The following is a 9,321-nucleotide window of genomic DNA, read 5'->3' on the forward strand; positions in this document are numbered from 1 at the left end:
TCATCTGAGAGGATCATGTCATCTCCCCCCCTTTGCATTGACAATCACGTGTTTTATGTTTTTATTCTTGTTTTTTTACCCTCTATCTTCCAGGGTGGGCTGAGACTATCTCCAGGTGTGCTGAAGCCCACCCAAAAAGGGTCTAAAACCGCTCCTGTTTCATAACCACACACACAAAGTTGGATTCCCTTGTTCCACATACATTTTCATGCCTGTTCTAATACATGGTTAAACAATCCTTGTGTTTGAATGTGCACGCCAGTCAGAGGCTCAATGATCCATAGCTTTCCATAAACTTGACATGCATTGCCACAGTCACATGACATCAAACCACACCATTTCTTTTCAGCTATTGCAAATCAAAAAGCCACATCAGTGCAACAAGCTGACTTTAAATAGCCCATGTCTGGGTAGGCTATACTTGGATGGGGTGGCTGAGGTTATTGAGAGGTTAGGGAAGAAACTCAAGACATGTGTGCTACTAACCTAGACTCAAAATACGCCAGACGGAGCAGCTGCCGTCAGCCCTCAGTTGACTGGACGGACTTCACAAAGGAATCAAGGGCCATATGGAAGCTCCTCGGTTTTTGAATATAAAACAGCCTTGAATCTGTATTATCCTACGTATTTCGTAATGTACACTGACATAACCCTACTTAAAGCAATGCCCCACTTAAACTTGGGCGTTATTTGGTAATTGACCGCTATGAAAGCCAGAATATAAACTCTTCACCAAGATCAAATGCAGCTGGACTCGTTTAAACGTGCCAATTTTTACTTCCCATTCATTTGAATGAGATTACAAAAAAAAAAAAAAAATATCATTTGTGCGAACAGATTGAACAACATATCCTGCTACTGTGATTTTCATCTGACTGTGGGGCCAACATTGTGAAACTGTTGCCAAATAGCGTTTTTATTGATAGAAGAGAACAGTAGTGTGGTGGAGGGATACCATTTAGGATAGTCCCTGTTTGGGAGACCAGAGTTTTACTTTTAGTGTAAACCAAGAATAGAAGTACCCACCCCTGCTTTATTGTCTTACAAGTATAGGATCTGTTGTTGAATCTGCTCTTGACTGTGTTAAATGTCAGGTTGCAGTCTTATTTTCATGCCCTCATTTAAATGAATGGGAAATAAAAATCTGAATGCTACAAAAACCCATCCAGCTGCATCCAATCTTGGTGGTTTTTGTTTATATTAGGGTTGCATGGCGGTTAAGTGCCGAATAAGCCCCATGTTGAAACAAAGTGGAACATTGTCTTTATGGCAATAGGTTCATCTAAACTTTAGATGAACCTATTGCCATGGTGAATGCCATTCACCATGCCGGTGCTCTTTGGAACGTGGAACATGCCCATACTAATTTTAGTCAAACACAATTTACATGTTCCCATTTGCAAATCCCCCCATAGTTTTGAAAGTTTTCTGACCACATTAGCAATGCAAAACAGACCCGCTGATGTTAGTATTCATGGCATGGCCTGATTCTTTTTTTCAGCCGGTCTGCAGCATGAACGGAATAAAGATGCATTTGATTTAAATCGAGGTGGCCTAACATTTGCACTTGTGTCCTCGAGCTGTGAAACTATTTGGCACTCCACTATGATACCATAGCAGCTCTTCTAAAGGTGTCTGTCAAAAAAGCCTGGAGCCGGGAAAGCAGAAAACCTGAAAGATAAGGTATTCCTGGTTTAAATTATGATGCGAACAATAGACGGTTAAGCGATATCAGGTAATGATCTGCATGGGCGAGGTTTATTAACAACGTCATGCCTTATCTCTGCTGTGCCACTTTCTCCCAGAGAAAAACTCGAACTGTTTCCGGGGAAAACTGTCATTGCAGAGTTAGTAGGGATGGGAGAGCGTGTCTCAAAAATGACTCCATACGTAGTTTGTACAAGCAGCTCTTATGACCAGTGGTGGAAATGTGTGTGTGTGTGTGTGTGTGGGGGGGGCAGTAAACGTTGAGAGCGAACGGTCAGAACGAGAGGGGGAACGACATTCCTCTTTGGGTTCCTCTTTAAAAATGTCTTGCAATGCAGTGGAGAGCAGAGCAGTGGAGAGGGGGCAGCATGAAAGGAGCAGAGAGTATGAGAACATGTAGCCTATTTGAAAGCTGAATAAGCAGCGTCAATATCGATGTGTCATCGAGTCTGTCATGAATAAAATCGAGGGGAAATAATCAGTAGATCTCTGCCATTTCATTTCAGGACCTTTTGCGAGAGATTTCATGCAGCACTTATGCTAATGAGTAAAGTCAATAACAAAACGGAGTGAAGCTATGTAAATGCTGTGACCCGTTAACCTTTGAGCCTAAATGAAGTGACCCGGTAACCTTTGACCCTAAATGCTGTGACCCGGGAAAAGCAGACCAGGCTGCCACTTTGTATTCAGGTGTGCAAACGCTCTACTGTTTCAACAGACTGAATTGTGGTACAAAATATCAGCTATGGGCAGCTTCAGGGCAAACACATCATAGGCAAACCCAATATACATTTTCATTACGGATTGAACTATATAATTATCTCATGATAGCATTTGATGCGCGATATGTGGTTCACAATTCGATACACCACAATACGATGTAATAAATAAAAGTTCAGTGACAACAAAGTCTGACTGCGAAAAATGATGTTTATTTCGAAGCCACAAATCTTTCTAATGATGCAATTGGCTGCTAGAACGTAAAACAATTTAAAAATGTCATTAAGTGCAAATATTCAATGGAGAGCTTGCGAAATTGTGATGCTCAAGCAGTCTGATTTGTGATGACAGTAGCCTACTACAGCACAATAAAATGGAGCTAATATGGTGATTATTTCTTTCTGCCCTGCGATATGTATCGTCATATTTTTCGCGATATATCGTCCCATCCTTTTTTGCCTTTGTGCGTCATGGCGACAGTCTTTCAATGATCGTCACCCAGTGGTTTGTGGACTCCCATTTTGAAGCCTCAAGTTTGGCATTTTGACCGTCGCCATCTTGGTTATTTGGAGCCAGAAGCAGCTCGCGCGAGACCAGGGGTTTCCCCACAGAGCCGCAGCGCCACCTGCTATTCGTCCGTGATCGGCGAGCTGCGCCATCACTGGACAGGTGACCTGTCAATCACGCGTGATTTCGAATCGCACATAGGTTACGCAAAAACCACGCCCTGTGCCCGCCTACGCAGCAGTCAAGCGCCGGGATTGGCCAGGCGCTCATGCTCATGTTGGGCTCTCTGTTACAGGGACACCATTCCTGTGAGACGCAACAACACAACAACACCAAGCGAGGCTGCAATGAGGATATTGAAAGACAAAATCCTACATCGCACCAAAGCATACAATGTATTTTAATGTTATTTGACTTTCTGACCACCCGCCTCAGCCAGAATAACAGATGCTGCCCTTGGCCATTGGGAAGGCTAACCCTTTACTTTTGGTTTTATTTATTGTGTATGATTCAACTTTTTATCTATGCTTTTATATTATTGCATGTTTTTGTAGATTGTTGGGACTTCACTGGCCTGGAACAAACGGCTGGCCTGGGGAGCTAGGCCTATGTGCTGTAGCCTATTGTATTTTTAATTTTATATTTTTGATATTTTTCATTTGCAGGTTAAACTGTCAGCTGAGCTCTGTTATTGAAGCTTTGGCTAAAGGCCTGCATTTTACAATGATGTTTTGAAATAAATGTTTAAAAATCGATTGTGTGTAAAAGTTTGTGTTACGTTTTCATTGGCGTTATTACAGTAATTTATTTTCAATGTCCGCTATCAAGAGCAATTTGGTTAATAAAATCGCTGGCTGGGCACAGTGTTTGTGGTGTGTGGGAAATGTTTGTTTGAAAAGCTTGTGTGTTACGTTTTCATTACACTAATATAATTCATTTCAATGTCCGCTATCAAGAGCAATTCAGTTGGTTCATGAAATCGCTGGGCTGCGTGCCCTGCAGTGGTTGTGGTGTGGGAGATTCCAGCTGTCAAAAGAAGACAAAAGACTTGCTCCTGGCCAATCCCGGCGCTTGACTGCTGCGTAGGCGGGCACAGGGCGTGGTTTTTGCGTAACCTATGTGCGTCAATCACGCCCCAAAAAATAGTCTGCTTTACTGTAAATGAGGCCATCATTTAGTAACTGAACATCATGCTGTATTGAAGAAGACTTGAAACTAGCGATTGAGACCATAAACTCATTAGGAAAGTGTTTACTGAGGCAATAAATCAAATGAGAAGTAGGGTAATTTTCCCATTGACTTCCATACAATCTGACTTTTTGCAGCCAGTGGAGTCGCCCCCTGCTGGCCATTAGAAAGAATGCAGGTTTAAGGCACTTCTGCAATTGGGTTTATTTTTCAGAACCGGAGGTTGCACCGGAATGACAGATTTGATTGCTGATGATAGCGTTATTGGATGAGAGGAGCTGCGATCTTTCCGACAGAAGACATGTGACACACGACCGCAATCCATCTCTATGGGTGTTTTAGCCACCATTACCTGCCTCTCATAAATGCCTCTCTCCATCTGCTGAAATCAGTCATAATATGGTCATTTGCCCCCCCTCCCCCTCTCTTTATCCTTCCACTTTGTCTTATTCCAAGCGATCCTGCCTCCTGGCCGGTGTTTTAGCTAGTGGAGTGAGTGACGTTCAACATGATGAGGGGGGGCACATTAAAAGTGAGATTTAAATCTGTGGAATATTATAATGGTCCCTCGCCGAGAAGTCTGCCCCCGATGGTCATAATTCCTGTCGGCTCACGCATTCTCTTTTGTCCCTGTCCTAACATGACCTTTTCGTGTATTGAAAGAGCTATCAAAGCGAGGAGAATTCATATTTGGGGACAGGGGGGGATTTGAGGAAAAAGAATACTTCTTGTATTGCTGCATAATTAAAGCTTTAATCAGGTTTTGGGAGTGCAGTATATCACTCAGGGTTTTGGGTTAAATATGGCACAATATTGGCTTTTCAGCCACTCAGTGTGGTTCAACTCTGATATGGCGGATATGATGCCGTTGGGGTGGACTGACAGTTTTTGTTAGGTGGCAAACTAGTGGACTCGAGTGCAGACACAGACAGGTGGGCGCTGAAGCAGGTCAACAGAGTTTATTCCGGATCAGGATGAACAGGATCAGGTAACAGATAAACTTGTAAATGGCTAGACATAGACTGACTGTTGCTGGGGGGACTGCCCCCTAGTCCGATACCTCACGAGTCCGATACCTCACGAGTCCGACACCTCATGGTTTTGGGTTAGGGTCTGGGGGAGGTTAGGTTTAGGCGTGGGGGTGGGAGAGGTTAGGTTTTGGGTTAGGGTCTGGGGGAGGTTAGGTTTAGGCGTGGGGGTGGGAGAGGTTAGGTTTTGGGTTAGGGTCTGGGGGAAGTTAGCCTCTTTTTTCGGACTCGTGAGGTGTCGGACTCGTGAGGTATCGGACTCGTGCCATGGCACCGTTGCTGGTACTATGATATGGCAGCGTGGAGTTCAGAGCTGAGTCTTATAAGCATACTAGGAATTTCTCAATGCGCTATGCCAACTCATGCGCCTAGCGCGCCGCACACTTTGCGCCCCAGTGTCTCTTCTGCGGTTTCCCACGTGTCTTGGTTCTTCCATCTTCTTGTGGTCTGGAAGTGTCTCGAGCCGGTCCATGTTGTCGCAGGTTCAGGCTTGATTGGCTGTGCTGGGAGCAACCTCTGGCAGCACTCGATGATGTCATCTTTTTGGCCACCACGCAACGATTGTGGGGTATGATCGTGCGTTCATGTGCTCTCGGAGTCATCGGAAAAAGGTGATTCCGAGAGGGAAAATTCACGGGAACGGCCCGCTCAAGTCGGAACAAGTTGGCAACTCTGTGAGAATTTTGGTACACGGGTTGCCAACTTGACGTCATATATGCAGAAAACATGGCGGACAAGAGTGGATGTTTTGTTTGAGCTAAGAATCTTTTGATGTAATGAGTGTATTTTGCATCAACTATTTGCTCACATGTCATCATGTCGTTTAATATGGTATCACCGTTAGTTTCTGTCCTCCTAGAGTGACCTAGTTTACTTAGAAAACATATACATTGTGTGATAACAACTCAGGTAGGCTAACGTTATCTGCATGGTGCGCCTCCCACCAGTAACATTCCCACAGATATTGCTTGCAGACTACTACAACCAGTCTAGTTCAAAACCACTAATAGCCTATAAAGTTCCATATTGTTTGAGCCTACGTGGATAGCAACATGACTGTGCACTGGGATGCTGTTTCTATTTTTTTGGCACTGGTTGCTATGGTTTCCATATTTCCGATCATCCCAACACTACAAGCACATGAACACCTGCGCGTCGGAAGAACGACTGGCCAACTCGGAAAATCGAACCGTCCGAGGAGCACATGAATGCACGATGATATCATCAGTGGGTATGACATCACTCGACGATTGTGGGGCATGACATCATCAGTGGGTATGACATCATCAGTTGGTGGCGTTTGCATGCATGCTCAGTTGATGGATTGTGACCATTTTGTTACGGACACGTATGAAACCGAATTGTATGACATCAGTGATTTATGACATCACTCACGAGCTGTGATTGGTCTATGTAAAATTGTGTCATAGCAGTGTGAGCGGTCTACGTGGGCATGATGCCACAACTGCAGATGGATAGAACACAGAATGATGTCCTATGCAAGTATGGGTGATTTTGCTGCTAACACAACGCGCACTATCAAATCAGACATCGACGACTGCTCCAGAGATTCTGTGTCTACTTGTAGTTATTACGCAGTTTGTAAAGACCAGGAGCTCCGATTGGATGTTCAGTTTATATATTGATGATGAAACATTAACGATGAGTCTATGTGGGTTGAATTGGTTGGGATACATATAGACATTCAGCCCGAGTGTGAATTTGTGCAAAGGAAGCACAAAGAGGGAAGTCCAGGACGGGACGGCGAGACAAAAACGATCCGCTCCTTGAAGAAACATGCTCTCGGTTTGGAAAAGATTGAAACATGTGAAACATGTGGGGAAGCATGCATCCAAATTCAAATTTGTGGCTTCGTATCAGGAGCTGTTGGTGGAATGCACTAAGAAATGGCAACCAGACAAACTGGTGGTGGTTTGGACACGCAGGAGTCAGCGGAAATCGTCCAAATCCCACAGCTGGCAGCCTGGTATCAAGAACCCCTACAGAGGAATGGTGGTGTGGCCTGTAACGGAGAGCATTGAGATCACTGTAACTCTCTTTAAGCGCGCCGATGCAGAGGAGTTTGACAACAAAGAGTGGACGTTTGTCATTGAAAATGAGTCTCCATCAGGGCGGAGGAAAGCATTGGCCACCAGCAGTATAAACATGAAGCAGTACGCCAGCCTGATGCCCACGCAGACGGACGTCAAGCTCAAGTTCAAGCCTCTCTCCAAGAAGATGGTGTCGGCCACCCTGCAGTTTTCCCTCTCCTGCATCTTCCCCCGTGAGGGCAAGGCCACAAAGGAGGACATGCGGAGCCTGCCCAGCCTGATGAGCATGAAGCCGACACACACGACCACGGGGAACCCCTTCGACGATATGGACATGGACCCGGACACAGACCCTCAGCCCAACCCAGGACCCCCTAACCCCAGGCAGAGGAAGGAGGTACGGCCGGTCAACATGAGCAAATACCTGTACGCCGACATTTCCCGCAATGAGGGAGAGGAGCTGGACGAGTCCAATCCGTTCGACGAGCCAAGGACCTCAAGGCCGGTGCGACCCCCCGACAGCGGCCCCTCCCTGGATGTCGGCAGCGGCCAGAAGCGGAGGGCACCACTGCCCCCTAGCTCCGGCCTTGGCCTCTGCCCCAGTACCCGGGGCCCCAAACCAAGCTCTGTCCAAGACAGGGAGAGAGCCCAGCCAGCCAGGCCCAGTCCAGTAGTGGCACTCATGGGGAGAGACTTGGCCTCCTCCTTCCCCAAGCCCAACACCAGCCAGTCTCTGATGGACTGGTGCCGCGACGTCACCAAGAACTACCGCGGGGTGAAGATCACCAACTTCACCACCTCCTGGAGGAGTGGCATGGCCTTCTGTGCCCTGCTGCACCACTTCAGACCAGAAAACATAGACTACAAGTTGCTCAATCCTCAGGATATTAAAGAAAACAACAGAAAGGCCTACGATGGTTTCGCCAGCCTGGGCATCTCCCGCCTCCTGGACCCGTCAGACATGGTGCTGCTTGTCATCCCCGACAAGCTAACGGTCATGACCTACCTGTACAAGATCTGGGCCCACTTCTCCGGTGTGGAGCTGAACGTGGCGCAGATAGAGGCCAACAGCAGTCACAGCACCTACAAGGTGGGCGACTTTAAAACAGACACCAACGCCTCCATAGGCCAGGACAAGTACTACGCTGAGCTCCACAACGTGCAGCATCTCCAGGCTAACTCTGAGCACACTATGTCAGCTGGCGAGGTTAGCTACCGAAGCGCTAAAGCTGCTGAAGAGGAACAGATGGAGATGGGGTGGAATACTGATATAGGAGAGGTTTCGGCCAGCTTGCAGACGGTGGGGGCGTTGCCATCCTCACCGCCTGCCCCCTCGCCACCCACGGCACTGCCCGCCATGGCTGCAATGGAGAAAGAGCATGATCTGGAGAGGCGCTTTGAACTAGTGAACAGGGAGCTGAGAGATATGCTGGCCATCAAGGACAGGCAGAAGACTGAGGCCCAGAAGAGACAAGAGCAGCTGCTGCTGGATGAACTGGTCATACTGGTCAACAAACGAGACACACTGGTCCAGGACCTGGACGCCCAGGAGAAACAGGTTGAGGAGGAGGACAAGCACCTGGAGCAGAACAAGTGCAAGATGGCCAAGAAAGAGAAGTGTGCCCTTCAATGATTATGTCAACAACAAGCGGGAATTCGCTATGCCAGGCAGGCAGCATGGGTGTTACTGATGACATCACTCATGACATCATCCGTCATCTGGCTGCCTGGCAAACATATCGCCATGCAGCTGGCTACCGGCCACTGATGACGCCATTTGTCCTCTGGGTTGTGAGTCAGCCAGTCAGTCAGCTTCAGACAGAGCCAGATTTAGGCTGGCAGCCACCTGCCTGGCAAACTAGGCGAAACCTAGTATAAGCCCGGCAACAATTTGTGACAGACACTGATGGTGAGTGATGTCACTCGAGCAATTGTGAGGTCATCAGTGAGTGATGTCATCAGTGATGTCACTCCAGCATTTTGAGGGTTGTGAGTCAGCCTTCCAACCTTCAGACAGAGCCAGATCTAGGCTGGCATCCAGCTTGGCAGTTGCCTGGCAAAAACCAAGTAAGCAACAAATGTAGTCGATAAAATATTTGTATTATGATTATTATTACAGT

General features: G+C 46.9%; 1 pseudogene across 1 annotated transcript; it reads left to right on the plus strand.

Annotated features, from left to right (window-relative positions):
• Positions 1–6,947: 6,947 nt before the first annotated feature.
• LOC310772972 (EH domain-binding protein 1 pseudogene) lies at positions 6,948–8,834 on the plus strand (annotated as a pseudogene). The gene has a single exon. The product of its transcript is annotated as an EH domain-binding protein 1 pseudogene (transcript).
• The last annotated feature ends 487 nt before the right edge of the window (positions 8,835–9,321 follow it).

Source organism: Poromitra crassiceps (genome assembly GCF_964638095.1).
Source record: "Poromitra crassiceps genome assembly, chromosome: 3".
NCBI classification, from domain to species: domain Eukaryota; kingdom Metazoa; phylum Chordata; class Actinopteri; order Beryciformes; family Melamphaidae; genus Poromitra; species Poromitra crassiceps.